The following is an 18,502-nucleotide window of genomic DNA, read 5'->3' on the forward strand; positions in this document are numbered from 1 at the left end:
TAGATACTGCCTACAGGAAAATTAAAGAGACCTTTGGAGATAAGAGAACCACTTGTGTGAACATCAAGAGCTCAGATGGAAACCCAGTTCTAATCAAAGAAGGGAAAGCAGAAAGGTGGAAGGAGTATATAAAGGGTCTATACAAGGGCGATGTACTTGAGGACAATATTATGGATATGGAAGAGGATGTAGATGAAGACGAAATGGGAGATAACATACTGCGTGTAGAGTTTGACAGAGCACTGAAAGACCTCAGTCGAAACAAGGCCCCCGGAGTTTACAACATTCCATTAGAACTACTGACGGCCTTGGGAGAGCCATTCCTGACACACCTCTACCATCTGGTGAGCAAGATGTATGAGACAGGCGAAATACCCTCAGACTTCAAGAAGAATATAATAATTCCAATCCCAAAGAAAGCAGGTGTTGACAGATGTGAAAATTACCGAACTATCAGTTTAATTTGTCACAGCTGCAAAATACTAACACGAATTCTTTACAGACGAATGGAAACAGTGGTAGAAGCCGACCTGGGGGAAGATCAGTTTGGTTTCCGTAGAAATGTTGGAACACGTGAGGCAATACTGACCCTACGACTTATCTTGGAAGCTAGATTAAGGAAGGGCAAACCGTCGTTTCTATTATTTGTAGACTTAGATAAAGCTTTTGACAATGTTGACTGGAATATTCTCTTTCAAATTCTGAAGGTGGCAGGGGTAAAATATAGGGAGCGAAAGGCTATTTACAATTTGTACAGAAACCAGATGGCAGTTATAAGAGTCGAGGGACATGAAAGGGAAGCAGTGGTTGGGAAGGGAGTGAGACAGGGTTGTAGTCTCTCACCGATGTTATTCAATCTGTATATTGAGCAAGCAGTAAAGGAAACAAATGAAAAATTCGGAGTAGGTATTAAAATCCATGGAGAAAAAATAAAATCTTTGAGGTTCGACGATGACATCGTAATTCTTTCAGAGACAGCAAAGGACTTGGAAGAGCAGTTGAACGGAATGGATAGTGTCTTGAGAGGAGGATATAAGATGAACATCAACAAAAGCTAAACGAGTATAATGGAATGTAGTCGAATTAAGTCTGGTGACGCTGAGGGAATTAGATTAGGAAATGAGACACTTAAGGTAGTAAAGGAGTTTTGCTATTTGGGGAGCAAAATAACTGATGTTGGTCGAAGTAAAGAGGATATAAAATGTAGACTGGCAATGGCAAGGAAAGCGTTTTTGAAGAAGAGAAATTTGTTAACATCGTGTATAGTTTTAAGTGTCAGGAAGTCATTTCTGAAAGCATTTGTATGGATTGTAGCCACGTATGGAAGTGAAACATGGACGATAAATAGTTTGGACAAGAACAGAATAGAAGCTTTCGAAATGTGGTGCTACAGAAGAATGCTGAAGATTAGATGGGTAGATCACATAACTAATGAGGAAGTGTTGAATAGGATTGGGGAGAAGAGAAGTTTGTGGCACAACTTGACCAGAAGAAGGCATCGGTTGGTAGGACATGTTCTGAGGCATCAAGGCATCACCAATTTAGTATTGGAGGGCAGCGTAGAGGGTAAAAATCGTAGAGGGAGACCAAGAGATGACTACACTAAGCAGATTCAGAAGGATGTGGGTTGCAGTGGGTTCTGGGAGATGAGGAAGCTTACACAGGATAGAGTAGCATGGAGAGCTGCATCAAACCAGTCTCAGGACTAAAGACCACAACAACAACAATAACAATGACAGCTAGTTGCACCCATTATGCGCTTCGGTGAAAATACTAGTGTTCGCCCTTGCTTTCTTGAAAGTCTTTCTTCAATTCATTAACTTATTTTGGCGGTCATTGGTTGTACACATGGCACAGTTACATATTGTGCTTTTATGAATCCAACCACCTTCGCCAAGACTCAAGTTCGTATTTGCAGTCTATTTGTTTGTGCACATGAGAATAGACCAAATTGTTTTAGTGAGCACTAGTTTCCTTCTGCCGTTTGATGGGTTCCTTCATTAAAATATCTGCGTGAGGTTTGGTACCCACTCTTCCATGCCTAATGTAGAGCTACATATATACTCCCAAGCCACCATGTGGAGTACGGCAGAGGGTACCCAGTACAACTACATGACATTTCCTTTCCTGTGCCATTCACAAACAAAATGAAGGAAAACAATTGTCTATGTACCTCTGTACAAACCCTAATCTCTTTTAATCTGGTTCTCATGCGAAATGTATGTCGGCAGAAGCAGAACACTACTGCAGTCAGCCTCAACTGCCTGTTCTCTAAATTTTCTTAATTGTGCAGTGATTCCCATTTGAGTACCGAATACTCGCGTGTTGTTCGAACAAATCCAGCAGCCGGCCTCTGCCTTCCTTTAATCCTACAAGAACTACTACTACTACTACTATGTTAGTAATTAAACAAATTTTGCGTGGATTTGGAGCAATAGACACTCACGACATAATCTAATTATGTACAGATCTTACGTGCCTTTAGTAAGAATTAGCAAGCCATACGTAATCTACTTAGTAATCTTGTATAAAAAAATTTGTTTAATAAAAATAGTCTCTTTGAGTAGTGTACTTGTTTATTTTGTATATATTGTATAATATCTATGATGTGTCACTTTTTTGTAGTAACATTGCTTGATTTACTGCTATGTGTATGTATTTTACTTTTTACTGCATTTATATTATATTCAAATTTTTACTTTTACTGTGATGTGTTCATTTATAGTGTTACTTTGTTATGTGATTTGTAGAAAAATACGTATCCACGGACTATTCTATTTAATTCTACTTTTAATTAGATTCATGTTCAATGACATTTAAATTTCAGTGCTTTGCAATGTTCACGTTACTTGTTGTGTATGCTTTATGTGTTTAATGTTGTGTGTGTTTTGTATGTCTGCGTAGTGTAAGTGTTGTCAATATCACTCGTTTCATCTGTCGCCCTGTCTTTGTCTTCTGCGCCTTCCGTATTGAGTGAATATGTTTATATATGCCACGTTATGCTTTGAAGATGTTGTTAGCGGATATGTTCAGTTGTGTCCATGTGTCTGGTTTCCTCAGTTCGTATAGTGTAGTTCCTGTTATGTGTCCCCTTTTGTTACCTAAATGCCTGTATCTAATTGATTTTAAAAGGAATTGTTCTGGGGAACCAGTTTTCACGCATATGCACCGATTGCCTACTGAAAGCGGATGCCAAATACTCGAACAGCTCTCAACAATGTGTGGCACTAAAGTCCTACGTGTGGTGTCCTTTGCGGTTGAGCCACACATTTCTAAAATTCTCCCAATAAACCGAAGTCGACTATTTCTAAATATTTAATCCACGTGACTGTATCGGGTAGCAAACTACTAATGCGGCATTCGAACATAATGGGTTTGTTTTTTCTGCTCATCGGTATTAACTTACATTTTTAGAGCAACTAAAAATTTTTGTCTAAGTCATCTTGTATGGTCCTACAGTCACTCAACGACAACACCTTCCCACAGCATCGTCAGCAAACAAAACAACTGCATATTGCTGCTCACCCTGTCGACCAGATCGCTTACGTATGTAGAAGAAACAGCGGTCCTCTCATACTTCCCTGTGCTCTCCTGGGTGATACCTTTGCTCTTCATGAATACTAGCCGTCGAGGACAATGTAATGGGTTCTGAACTTAAGAAGTCTACGAGTCACTCGCATATCTCAGAATCTGTTCCCTAGGCTTCTACATGTCGTTAACAGTTATTAACTGGGCCACCCCTAGTAATTTCCGTACGAAGGGTGCCTAGAAAGTAACGCACGGCTTTTTTTTCTTAGCCGCAAAAAATCCTACGAATGCGAAACGTGACGTATCTATTATTTGAAGTCTCCTGAGTGGGCGCGCCAAGTTTCCGTCACTTCCGACACATAGCGTAGATGCAGGACAGTTTCAAAATTGCGTCTGGAGATGATGCCATAACTGAATTTGTCGCACAAAGAAAGAAACTGTGGGGAATTTTGGATCCCGCTTGGGAAGCGGCGCGTGGGTAAGGAACAGGAGCAGGAAAAGGTACTAATCTCTCCGTACTGCAATTACAGTTAAAATACCTTTACTAGTGGATAAACATACGCAGACATATTACATAACTTGCAAGGTGGTGCGAAGTTGAAGTGAAGAGTTCTGGCTGGCTGCACCTGATCAAATGGGCTAAAGCCTTCGACCATAAATATAATAGACTGGCCCTGACGTCATTTTTGTGGCTCCAACATCTCTGTGCTAAAGTCTTGTGAATGTTGACAAAACATGGTTGTTTCGTGTTGCGCTTATGGCTGTACTCAGCGTTTTGTCGGGGGAAATGGCATTACATTTCACGTATTAGTATTTCTATGACAGTGCAGATGCGTTTATTGAAATCTGCTGACGTGACTTTTATCTGCTTTTTACACTTGAAATAGAGTATCACGTAAATTAAAGTGTTGAAAGTGATGCCTGTTAAGTCATGAAGAGATGAAAACCGAAGGCAGCTTTGGATACCGGCCTTGAAACGAAAAAACTTTAAGCCATCTGCACATACGCGCCTTTTTGTATGTACAAGTGAAATTATAATAAGGTAAGAGAACCTATAGTCGACCCATGAAGAGAATTTTTTTCTACCTTCTAATACTATTAAATAAATGTAGGCTCTAAAGTTATTTTCTGAAACTTCAAAGTCTCACCTCTCATCTAAATATCCTTTTTTTAAACTGATAGTTTAAACTTTTGTAAAAATAGTAAGAACTGAACCTTTGAAGTGCACCTAATATTGATGCTCTAAAATGGACGTGCTCCTAAAGTGGACATTTTTGGCACCTATAGTTGACATAATTCCCATATCCCATTTTCTTTTATAAGTGACTAGAGCACAAAACGCGGCGAATCCAATTTTTAAAGTTTTGAGACGAGCCCACTCTTAATGTTTAAAAGAATTTTAAGGACATTTTACTTTGATTGATAGTTTATAGTAATTTCGTCCTGCTGCCCACCAGAGGGGCATTCGATGTATTTGTTACATTTTATAAATGGTAGCGTGAACAAATCCAGGTCAAATGTAGTTCTGACATAACTTTTCGCAAATAAGAAAGTAATTTTTGTTGGAAGCGTTTGGCAGTCAACTGAGAAATGTGGGTAAAATACGATACAAACAAAGGTTGGCAGGCCGCTGATTTGAAATCCCGCCACGTGTTTCCAACAGTCACGTGGTTTATGTTGGCGCCACACAAGCCCTAAAGATTCTGCACAGCAAGGCCAGTCTACTAGTATCTATGGTCGAAGGCTGAAGCAGTCGTGGAGCTCGTAGACCTCGACAGCGCCGGCTAGAGGGCGCTGTTGTCGGTGTCTCTCGTAGTGCCAACCTAGCAGAGCTGAACTACGTTGTGTCATCGCAGCTATCGATACCACAGGGAATACTCACAAACGCTTGTGGAAAGTCTATGCAGCGTCTGCTGTCGATTAAAGTACAGTTAGTCGCTGGGCAAGGAGGTTGAGGTCATCAGAAGGCGATTCGGCGGAGCTCCACGATTTGCAGTGCTCAGCAAGACCATCCACGGCTGTCACACCATATTCCAGCGAGCTGATGTTGTCATTAGCGAGGACAGATGCATTACGATCCGGCACTTTGAGGAAGATTAGGTGATTCACACAGTGAAGCATTGGCTCCTCCGCCAGGTCAAGGATTGGTGCCGACAGGACATAGACGCCCTAGTTTCGCGGTGGAGGAAGGCCATTTAATAGGACTGAGATTACGTTCGAAAACAGGGTGTGTATATAAAACACCATTCTGGTTTTGTTCAATAAAGAATCGCTGAAGAAAAAAATGCGGCGCATTAGTTTCTGGGCAACCCTCGTAAATATAAGGCCTTATTAATTGCACGAAGGCCGGCCGCTGTGACCGAGCGGTTCTAATCGCTTCAGTCCAGAACCGCGCTGCTGCTGCCGTCGCAGGTTCGAATCCTGCCTCGGGCATGGATGTATGTGATGTCCTTAGGTTAGTTAGGTTTAAGCAGTTCTAAGTGTAGGGGACAGATGACCTCAGATGTTAAGTCCCATAGTGCTTCGAGCCATGTCAACCATTTTTTAATCGCTCGAAATTGTTTGCCTTAAACTAGTATAATCTTACGGCGAGCTTTCGTTCTTTATAGGCCACCGGGCATCTGATCTGTAGTATCTTAGGGGTATGTGCAGCCACCACCTCACATCGCGTCTGATGAGCGAAACTGTTCAAATAAATCAAATAGCTCGCGACCTTAGGCGGTTTATCTGTATATCTATATTTGATTTTCATCTGTGATCCAGTTTAAAAACACCTGTAGTGTACAGGAAATTTCCACGTGGAAAGAAAAGAAGTGACGTGCAGCAGGAGGAATCCAATTTAGCCGGTGGCGCCGGACGCGGCCGGCGAGTTTTCCGCGGCCCTAATTTGCACAGAGGCGCGGCCGCATTTGCAGGCGACCCGCAGTGATGACATGCCCGCGGCCACTGACTGACGAATGTTTGCGAATAACAGAGCGGCCTTTCAGCGGGCCGCCGCCGCTGTTTGCTGTACACAGCGATCCGCGGGCAAGTGCGCCGCCGTTTAAGCTAAACGTATTTGCGCTGCCCGATGGGCGGCGCATCCCACTCGTGTAAGTAATGCTTCATTCGATAATCGTTTCGGGACGACCGCCGAAAATGCGCACAACTCGCGCAGGTTTATCAGTTTGCTCTTCCCTCGTGTTTGCTCTGCGGCTTAATGACCGCTTTGACACTTTTGGACGCAATCTCGGGGTACCCGCCGTCCCATTGCGGCGCAGAAATATTAATCACATCTACGGCTCTGAAAATATGGAAACACTTTGGCCGTGTTTGCGACAGATAGCACGTGAAGTTCGCATAGCATCAGGCGGCTGTTTGATCGCTAAGGCGAAATCATCAGTGGTAGCTTATCTGCCATGATGGTAGATGATTTTTCTCCTTCACATTTATAGCCTTAACTTGTAACATTTAGTGATTTTGATAATATGCCGGCCGTGGTGGTCTCGCGGTTCTAGGCGCGTAGTCCCGAACCGTGCGACTGCTGCGATCGCAGGTTCGAATCCTGCCTCGAGCATGGATGTGTGTGATGTCCTTAGGTTAGTTACGTTTAAGTAGTTCTACGTTCTAGGGGACTGATGACCACAGCAGTTGAGTCCCATAGTGCTCAGAGCCATTTTTTGATAATACCACATGTTTAGCAAGTTCACAATGCAAACTTGTTGCATTCAATTCATTTTGCTTACACTCCTCATTCCAAATGGCAGAGCGCTCTTTCGGAGACCTGGCCCATTACGGAGTCCAGTTCAGGAGAGCTGGTATTGGAGCAGAAGTAGTTTCCAATTAGGAATAAATGGGAAGGCTTCACCAGTCCTGGTGTGTTCCTTAGAACCAAAAGCTTCCGAAACCTTTGTCAGAACTGACAGCTGGAAATATTTTGGAACTAATCTTAATTTACTCTTGGGATAATTTAGTTCATTGTCCAACACACACACACACAAACATGTTTGGAGGTACTAACCAACCTAAAAACATTCAACTTAAAAAACTGTAATTAGTATTCTGCAAATGATGTAAATACTGATGTAATGTTTTTCAGCACAATGTCCCTAACCAAAAATAGATACATCTACTTTCATACTTATAGCAGGGCAAAGAGTATGAAGGTTTCTATTAGTGATTGAGGACACTGTGCTGAACAACATTACATCAGTATTTACATCATTTGCAAATAAATAGGGCCTACATACATATGCGGCAACGCCCTTGCCACAGTGGATACAGCAGTTCCAGTGAGATCACCGAAGTTAAGCGCTGTCGAGCGTGGCCAGCACTTGGATGGGTGACCATCCAGCCGCCATGCGCTGTTGTCAGTTTTCGGGGTGTACTCAGCCTCGTGATGTCAATTGAGGAGCTACTCGACCGAATAGTAGCGGCTCCGGTCAAAGAAAACCATCATAACGACCGGGAGAGCGGTGTGCTGACCACACGCATCTCCTATCCACATCCTCAACTGGGATGACACGGCGGTCGGATGGTCCCGATGGGCCATTTGTGGCCTGAAGACGGAGTGCTTTTATATACATATGCAGTGGAAAGAGTATGAAGGCATATGTTTCTATTAGTGATTGAGGACACTGTGCTGAACAACATTACATCAGTATTTACATCATTTGCAGACTAGTAAATACAGTTATTACAAGTTGTATACTTTTAGGTTGGTCAGTACCTCCAAACATGTGCCGCAAGAGCAAGTCAATAATGTTTATTTTCCACTGGACAGCAGGCCAGGTGTTGATATGTGGGTACGTGGATGCAAAGTGGTTAGTCTATCCTGGCACATATAGTCCACTTAGTGGCGCAGTTACGACCATGCAGGTTCGTGACATGTTTGTGGTAAGACTATTCGACACAGGGAAAAGAACTACAAACATTCTGATTTGTGGACATATTAAGGTTACAAGTATAAAAATATCTACGCTTATACCTGTTACACCCTATATATACAGGTACATATACTGGATGTCTCTCCTAAGAGTTGTCAAACGCATTTTCTCTGGTGTTTCAGCAGATATTTGCAGTTTCGTTTTTGTGAAATGTCGCTAGAGCACAAATACATGCCGCTCGTCACGTCTTTTATGCGACGCCCAGTGTCGACGAAAAGAGTCGGTTTCCAACCGTTACAAAGAAAATGATTTTTAAATCGGAATTTTACGTGCCCATTCGACGGTTCTGTCCCAGATTAGTCTGGTGCGACATTCGTTTTCTCGATATCTACTGAAAGGGACAGCGAAACAGCGACAGCACAGCCCTAACCTGGGCTGCGAGCTACAACCACGCAGAAGCGTCGCTCAGGCGCTGCTGTAGTACTAGATTGTTCTTCGTGTTTTACTATCTCTGTGAATACATAATGATGAAAGGAATAGAATGATTTGGGATCGATTGTCGTCGAAATAAGCGTCAAACGAAAAAACTACAAAGAGCGAAACTTGTCTAGCTTGAAGGGGGGAACCAGATTGCGCTGCCATAGGTCAAACGAATATCAACTGCGTTTTTTAAAATAGGAATCCCTATTTTTATTACATATTCGTGTAGAACGTAAAGAAGTATGAATGTTTTAGTTGGACCACTTTTTTCACTTTGTGATGGATGGCACTTTTTGTCTGCTTTTTGTTTATTTACGGAAATTATACTTACTTTTTAATGAAAAATACGTGAATTTGGAAATAGGAAATTATAAATTTATGGCATATTTTAAGAAGAGAACAAAAAGAAGACATATAAATGCCACTTACCAACACCACCAGCGTCCGCGTCCTCGTGTGGTGCTACCACATTGTATATTACTTTGCATTCGCTAAGTCGTGTAGGTCTTTGTATTGGCGCGCCGCAGTTATCCAGTAGGGGTAAGGTTCCTACAGTATTACGTGGCATCCAAACCACGTGTGGACTCTGGCGATTCCTCACCGCATTCATAGGTAAAGGCTACGTTGAAACGATGAGTGGAAAATCCATGCTCAGATCGACATTCGATCCCGTGACCTTCAGACCACCAGGCTCGAAATGTGTGTAGACTGTTCATCTACAGGTTTTGATGATAGAGTTTGCAAGTATGGAACTATGAGACACATGTAGGCATATCTTTTGATTGTATTGACTTAGAAGCGTAAATTATTTACATCGCCATAAATTTCAATTTGATACCTCGACCCGTTCCTGGGATAAGTAGATCTTCACAGTCGGACAGACAGGCTAATGAGTGATCCTATAAGGTTTCCGTTTTTACGGATGAGGTGCAGAACACTAAAAACGTGTAAATGGCCATCATGTAACCAAATAAATTTTTTTCATCTTTGTTACGTGTTATACAGAATGTTTCAAAATGAATATACGGGTGTTAAGGCTTTGTAGCACGTATTACATTCGCCTTACAATTATAAATTATGCACCAGATGAAAGAGAAACACAAACAGTTTTTCTTACAATTATCCAGTGTGAACACCTATCAAATTTCGAGTCGATAGGTGAGTTGTTCCGAAACCTTGATATATGTGTCAGGAGAAACTGTTACAAGTCAGATTGATCAGCTGGTATCGGAGGCACATACACATGATCGCCTCAGATCGTGTGTGAACGTGGAGGTCATGCATTAAATGCCGTATCAGCCGGCCCTTTGCGCCCAATCCTCCGGTCGTATAAAACGTTATTTGGCCAGTCACGTACTGAGTTACGCCAGTGAGGCGGCGTACCATCTTGCTCCCAAACAAAGATGTGTTGTTCAGCTTCTTCCCATTGAGGACTGGCCATAGCTGTGGCACATCAAGATAAGAAACACCAGTTAAGGATGATTCACCGAAAAAGAAAGGCCCATAAACTTTCTGCGGGGATATTTCTTGGGGCCAAGCGTGAAAGAATCGCACTCGTTCAAAAACTTTTTCAGTCACTCTTTGTCATTCCATACTCTTCCAGTTGAGCACAGGTATACAAACGAAACTGTTTGAGTTGCTCTTTCATTTGGTGTATTATTTACAGTTGTAAGTTGAAAGTAATAAATGCTACAACGCCTTAAAAACGGTATGTTCATTTTGAAACACCCTGTATTTTGTCCGAACAACACACTCCTCATCAATATGTTTCTATTAAATGGGTTGAGGTGTGAGTTGAGGTTTCTGTTAGGGAGGGCATTAGACTAGGTAGTCCGTGCCTGCGTCAGTTATAATGCTGATGTGGTGTAGTGGACAAAACATTCGCTTTGCAAATGGGAGACCCGAGATACAAGTCCCAGCGTTGGCACAAATTTTAACTCATTACTTCAGATTCTCTCCTTATCGAAAATATTTTTCTGGTAAAACATTATCAATGTAACACATAACTAACTAATTGCAGTAATTTTAGAAGTGTTTGCACAGAAACGGCCAAAGACTGTAAGAAGCACCTGAGGAGGAATCCACAGGCTTCATAACGTGTGGTGTAGTTATTAAACTTTTTCTGGATTTCAGGTCCATCTGTAATGCAAACAACTGCGCTTTATAGAAACCCAAACATATTCGCCGCATTTGTGGCATCATCAGTGGGTTCTTTGCGTTGTTGCTTCTGTAGGACCTTCTGTACATTATTGTATATTGGTTTGTAGGTTTTCATCTTCATTCTCATTTGTTTCTTAAATACACGAGAAACCAATATATATATATATATATATATGTTTTTGTTGACCTACACTGGCTAGGAACACTATCTTACTTTAGAGTTAAGGAGAAAATGTATTGCATGCGAGTGAAATCTGAAATCGTACAACAAATGATTCGTAGAGCCGTATATATTTTGTGTTATAAATGCTATTAGGAATGTACTATTGAATGACTTATGATACACGTGGCCAGAGAATCCAAACTTAAATATAAATGGTTGTTGTTGTTGTTGTGGTCTTCAGTCCTGAGACTGGTTTGATGCAGCTCTCCATGCTACTCTATCCTGTGCAAGCTTCTTCATCTCACAATACCTACTGCAACCTACATCCTTCTGAATCTGTTTAGTGTTTTCATCTCGTGGTCTCCATCTACGATTTTTATCCTCCACGCTACCCTCAAATACTAAATTGGTGAGTCCCTGTTGCCTCAGAATTTGCCCTGCCAGCCGATCCCTTCTTCTAGTCAAGTTGTGCCATAAATCCCTCTTCTCCCCAATTCTATTCAATACCTCCTCATTAGTTATGTGATCTACCAATCTAATTTTCAGCATTCTTCTGTAGCACCACATTTCGAAAGCCTCATAAAAATCAACATAACGTTACTTTTGAATTTTTGTAAGTTGTTTAGGAACCATTCTTATTTTTCTTCTGTTTCGGCTAACCTACTCTCTCTTGCCTTGGCCATTGTTTATGTATACATTTGCAATCCTTAGTTAATAATAATTGCATTAATGGTGTATGTCTGTTTATTTTAAGAGTAAAAATCACAATTTTCATAGCTGACGAACCAGAGGCAGCAATTTCTGTAAGCACTAGTAACACTTTCCGGAATAACGGATTGCCGACGAACAATTATCAACGATTTTCAACATCTCATGTAGATCACTGCTAATGGTAGCAAAATTTTTCAGACCCCTCACCTATTATTTCACTACAAAGTCCGATGTCCAAGCCCATAAACTGGACAGTTTGTGATAACTAATATTTTCACGGCCGCGAATTAGAAATAGTGAGCCTGTTATTCTTGCAAGGAAGAATGATTGTACGTATTTTCATTGTCAAGTAATTTGTTCTTCCAATTTAACCCTTCTCGGTCGGAGAGGGGGAGTTATAGGTTTCCACTAAAATATTTATTGTCTGAGTGCGCATTTCAACAAGAATTGAAACTGCAGATGAGTACTGTTATTTATTAACTGACTGTTACAACCTACTAATACACAGTTATATACAGAAGATCATACGTAATCCATCAAGTACAGAATGACAATTGCACAAGGATCTTTAACGTATTTGAGTTTCTATGAAAGGCTGTTGTTTGCATAACAGGCGGACCTGAAATCGGTTAAATCGGTAATGCAGTAAATGAAATGTAAATTCACTCGTTCTACGTAATCACGACAAGCAGTGTAAGTGGGCCGTGGAGGAGGTACCAGGTGTACCGCTATGAAATGGGCGTTTATTTGTGAAAATGAAACACTAATTTTGAATTGAAAAGTAAAAACATTTTATTCAAAGTACTGATTATCGCTTTCTATACATTTTGACCACCTTTCTGGCAATTTGTGGACACCACGACATTAGAAATGTTCGTCTTTTGAAGTAAACCAACCAGACACACCATTTTCGACTTCTTCATAGGAATCGAAGTGTTCGTCAGCCAATGCGAGTCCTATTGATGAAAACAAATGGTAGTCGGGAGGGGCGAATACGACGGGTGGGGTAGCAGCTACCAGCCAAGTGTTTTGATTGTATCCTGAACCAGTTTTTTATTTTGTGCAGGTGTATTATCGTGTAAAAAAATTACTTTGCCATGTCTTCTGGTCCATTCTGGTCTTTTTTCGATCAATGCATAGTTCAAATTGATCATTTGTTGTCTGTAGCGATTACTATTCACAGTTTCACCGGGTTTTAGAAGCTCATGATACACCACACCTTTCTGATCCCACCAAACACAGAGCATTGTCTTCTTTCCGAATCGATCTGGTTTTGCAGTCGATGTTGATGGTTGTCCCGGATTAACCCATGATTTTTCCCGTTTAGGATTCTTAAAATAAATCCATTTTTCACCGCCAGTAACAATTCAATGCAAAATTGATTTTCTTTCGTGTCTTTGAAGCAAAATTTGACAAATGGTTTTTCTTTTTACCATCTGTCTTTCATTCAGTTCATGTGGCACCCATTTTCCACACTTTTGGATCTATCCCATAGCTGTCAAGCGGCCAGAAATTGTTTGTTGTGCAATATTTAGCATTTCTGCCATTTACTTCTGACTCAAAGTATCATCTTCATCCAATATTGCTTGCAATTCGGCGTCTTGGAACTTTTTTGGTGGTCTTCCACGTTCTTCATTTCTTACATCAAAATCATTATTCCTGAACAGTTGAAACCATATTTTGCAAGTTGCTTCTGATAGAGCATGATCACCATATGCCTCGACAAGCATTCGATGCGACTCTGCAGCACTTGTATTCAAATGCAAAAAAAAATTATTGCTTCATCTACATCTACATCTACTTGATTACTCTGCAATTCACATTTAAGTGTTTGGCAGAGGGTTCATCGAACCACAATCATACTACCTCCCTAACATTCCACTCCCGAACAGCGCGCGGGAAGAACGGACACCTAAACCTTTCTGTTCGAGCTCCGATTTCTCATATTTTATTTTGATGATCATTCCTACCTATGTACGTTGGGCTTAACAAGTTTTTTTCGCATTCGGAAGAGAAGGTTGGTGACTGAAATTTCGTAAATAGATCTCGCCGCGACGAAAAACGTCTTTGCTTTAATGACTTCCATCCCAACTCGCATATCATATCTGCCACACTCTCTCCCTTATTACGTAATAATACAAAACGAGCTGCCCTTTTTTGCACCCTTTCGATGTCCTCCGTCAATCTCACCCGGTAAGGATCCCACACCGCGCAGCAATATTCTAACAGAGGACGAACGAGTGTACTGTAAGCTGTCTCTTTAGTGGACTTGTTGCATCTTCTAAGTGTCCTGCCAATGAAATGCAACCTCTGGCTCGCCTTCCCCACAATATTATCTATTTGGTCTTTTCAACAGAAGTAATTTTAACACCCAGGTACTTAGTTGAATTGACAGCCTTGAGAATTGTACTATTTATCGAGTAACTGAATTACAACGGATTTCTTTCGGAACTCATGTGGATCACCTCACACCATACAGCAATGTTTTCTAAATCGCTTTGTAACTGCCACTGGATGACCTTACTAGACGGTAAATTACAGCATCATCTACGAACAACCTAAGCGAACTGCTCAGTTTCCGCAAATCATCACTTTCTGGTACAAAATTCGACATTGTTAACACGATGAAAACATATGACGTTGTTTGTTCCATGACTTGATGTATACTAATTATCTTTGACAGATGTCATACCAACCAAACAAACAAAAATTAAGGCTCGTTCACAAATAATGTTCACCATCGACATATTTGTATCTTAACGCTCGCTTCATACAGGTACACCTGGTGGGTAACTAAATAGTCTCGTGACTACCAGAAAATCCACTGACCACATGCGATGTTCCGGAAGTTGTTAAGTGATGGGCAGAACAGGGCGGTAGAATTAAGGCAGCCTCAGAGCACATACAGCAGCGAGCGAGCGTGACCACGGCAGCGGTGGGCCTCGAACCCAACCCTCTCGCGACGAGTGCCCTGGGAGGCGGCGGCCGTGGGAACGGATGTCCCCGCGGGCCCGGGCGCGGGTCGCTGAACCGGCCGGTGCCATTGCCACCTCGCGCCACAGCCGCCTCCTCCGCCTCCGCCGCCTCCGCCGCCGCCGCCTCTGCCCTGATCGCTGTAAAGGACAATTATTCGAGAACAATAAGAAGGTCCTGCGGCGTTATTACCCGCAGCGCGGAGGAAGATATCGCGTCCAGCTCAGCGGAGCGCTTTTTTCCCCCCTACCGTTTCGTGTGCTCGTCTCTTTTTTTGCGGCGTCTACGTGAGCGGCCGGCCAGAGGCGGGCAGGCGGTGATTTTTATGGGCGGCCGCGCGCGTGAAAGCATCTCTCGGAGATTATTTACCGATGGACGGCCGCCGTCGGAGCAACACGCCGTAGCCGCGTGGGATGCGCCAAGCGCGATGGCCCGTCAGCGTACAGGCATCAGACCAGGTGGACTGCCATTAGAGGCTGCTCTAGATCCGAACACAGTCGGTGTCTGTTGGCTGGGAAGGCAACGAAGCATATCAAGTAACCCGACGGAAATGGAAACTTGATCGAAACGCACCAAATCGATACTCCAGAATACCCTTAACTGCTGTGACACCAACACAAACATTACACTACGGGCCATTAAAATTGCTACACCAAGAAGAAATGCAGATGATAAACGGGTATTGATTGGACCAATATATTATACTAGAACTGACATGTGATTACATTTTCACGCAATTTGGGGGTTCATAGATACTGAGAAATCAGTACCCAGAACAACCACCTCTGGCCGTAATAACGGACTTGTTACGCCTGCGCATTGAGTCAAACAGAGCTTGGAAGGCATGTACATGTACAGCTGACCATGCAGCTTCAGCACGGTACCACAATTCGTCAAGAGTAGCGACTGGCGTATTGTGACGAGCCAGTTGCTTGGCCTCCATTGACCAGACGTTTGGAATTGGTGAAAGATCTGGAGAATGTGCTGGCCAGGGCAACTGTCGAACATTTTCTGTATCCAGAAATGCCCGTACTGGACCGGCAAAATGCGGTCGTGCATTACCCTGCTGAAATGTAGGGTTTCGCAGGGATCGAATGAAGGGTAGAGATGAAGAATACACGCTTCCAATGTGCGTTCACCGCGATGTCGCCAAACACGGATGGGCCCATCATGATGCTGTAAACAGAACCTGGATTCATCCGAAAAAATGCCGTCTTGTCATTCTTGCACCCAGGTTTATCGTTAAGTACACCATCGCAGTCGCTTCTGTCTGTGATGCAGCGTCAAGGGTAACCGCAGTCACGGTCTCCGAGCTGATAGTCCATGCTGCTGCAAACGTCGTCAAACTGTTCGTGCAGATGGTTGTTATCTTGCAAACGTCCCCATCTGTTGACTCAGGGATCGAGACGTGGCTTCACGATCAGTTACAGCCTTGCTGATAAGACACCTGTAATCTCCATTAATAGTGATATGAGACCGTTGGGATCCAGCACCGCGTTCCGTATTACCCTCCCGAACCCACCGATTCTATATTCTGCTAACAGTCATTGGATCTCGACCAACGCTAGCAGCAGTGTAGCGATACGATAAACTGCAATCGCGATAGGCTGCAATCCGCCCTTTATCAAAGTCGGAAACGTGATGGTACTCATTTCTCCTCCTTATACGTGGCATCACAATAACATTTCACCACGCAACGCCGGTCAACTGCTGTTTGTGTGTGAGAAATCGGTTGGAAACTTTCCTCATGTGAGAACATTGTAGGTGTCGCTACCGGCGCCAACCTTATGTGAATGTTCTGAAAAACTAATCATTTGCAAATCACTGCATATTCTTCCAGTTTGTTAAATTTCGAGTCTGTAGCACGTTATCTTGGTGGTGTAGCATTTTTAATGGCCAGTAGTGTAATTAATGTAGACTGAAGCGATGAATGTAAAGTTGTTCCAAGGCCGGAATTGGAATGAGGTCTCCTGCTCTCTATGCAGTTGCTTTAACCGCTACGCCATCCGCCCACGGTGGATTTCCACAGCTGCACGAAGTGACCTAGTACGCTTCCCTCCACATCAAAATCCTCATTCACACCTCACCCCACTTGGAATTCCCATTGATATTTCATTCGCCACTTCAGTCTGCATATACAGGGGTTCGGAAATTCCCGCTACAAACTTCTAAGGCTTTTGGAGGGGGGTGAGATCATAATATTTTGAATAGGAACGTATCGTTTCCGCACTGCACCCGTTTCAATACATGTTTACTAGGTAAGTGTGCTACATGCTAGTCATGGTGGGCCAAGGTACGTCGAATAGTCTAATATCATTTGACATCTATCCTATCTCTCTGACCTGGTTGGAGCCCCACTTTTGTGTCTTTGAGTGTTAAAGGTACTTGGATGAATACACGTTTGCACACTGACATGATCCTTCTGAATGGCGAAACTCGCGGTAATGGCAGAGTTCCTCGTCACCTTTATCAGGATCGTTCTCCACAATGCCCCTTTCCGGCGCAATTACGCAACGGCTTCGAGAAAGGTGTAGCCTCACCGTCAACGTACGTGACTGTGGTGCTCCAAGGAGACTCCGAACTCCTGAACTTGAAGAGGCCGTACTACACCACTTTCAAGAGAACCCGTCAGAGAGCACAATTTCTTTGCAAAAACAGACATAATGTCTTATGGGACAACAGCAATCAGTGAAATTATAATGTTACTTAAAAACCGTCTTGATTGCAAATATTTTTATTCATATGACCGGTTTCGGTTCATTCAGAACCATCTTCAGATCTGATATTTCAGTTACAGGAGTAACCCTTCCAAATCCAGCAGTTCTCACATGCTACATGTGACGTAGCATGTGAAAACTGCTGGATTTGGAAGGGTTACTCCTGTAACTGAAATATCAGATCTGAAGATGGTTCTGAATGAACCGAAACCGGTCATATGAATAAAAATATTTGCAATCAAGACGGTTTTTAAGTAACATTATAGCACAATTTCTTTTGCTATTAATCAGTGGAACAGTAAAGCAAGTGATGAACTGGTTCACGTCTAATCAATTACTTGGTGGCCTCGCCAACGTATTTTCAAATGGTTTCAGCACGGAAACGGTACGTTTCCGGACATGGCTTCGATTTGAAAATATTGTCTACTCACTCCCCTGTACAAGACCTAGAACCCGTAAATAAAAAATAAAAAATAAAATTACCCTAATACTCTATGTACACCATACACATTTGAGACATGAAAAGGTCTCTGGAACCATGTGGTTTCATTTGATTAGAGCACCTACAGCGGATACCATGTTTCGTTCGATGCTAAGATGCTATTCTATTACAGTTGGAGAGAAATTGCAACGCTGTTCGAGTTTAAGGTAATACCAAGTGGACTGAGGTGTGAATGGAAACTTAGATTGAGGAAGGAGGCGTGCTAAGATAGTCTGCGTAGTTGCAGAAAGCCACTGTGCCAGGGTGGCGTAGTGGTTAGCAAATCTCTCTACTGGCAACAGATCCAAGATCGAATCCTGGTCCTTGTAAAAGTTCTCATCTGTCGTTTCAGTTTGCATATATATATATATATATATATATATATATATATATATATATATCAAAGATATTTGAGACTTGGAAT

The sequence above is a fragment of the Schistocerca gregaria genome, chromosome 1 (genome assembly GCF_023897955.1).
Source record: "Schistocerca gregaria isolate iqSchGreg1 chromosome 1, iqSchGreg1.2, whole genome shotgun sequence".
Classification (NCBI taxonomy): Eukaryota; Metazoa; Arthropoda; class Insecta; order Orthoptera; family Acrididae; genus Schistocerca; species Schistocerca gregaria.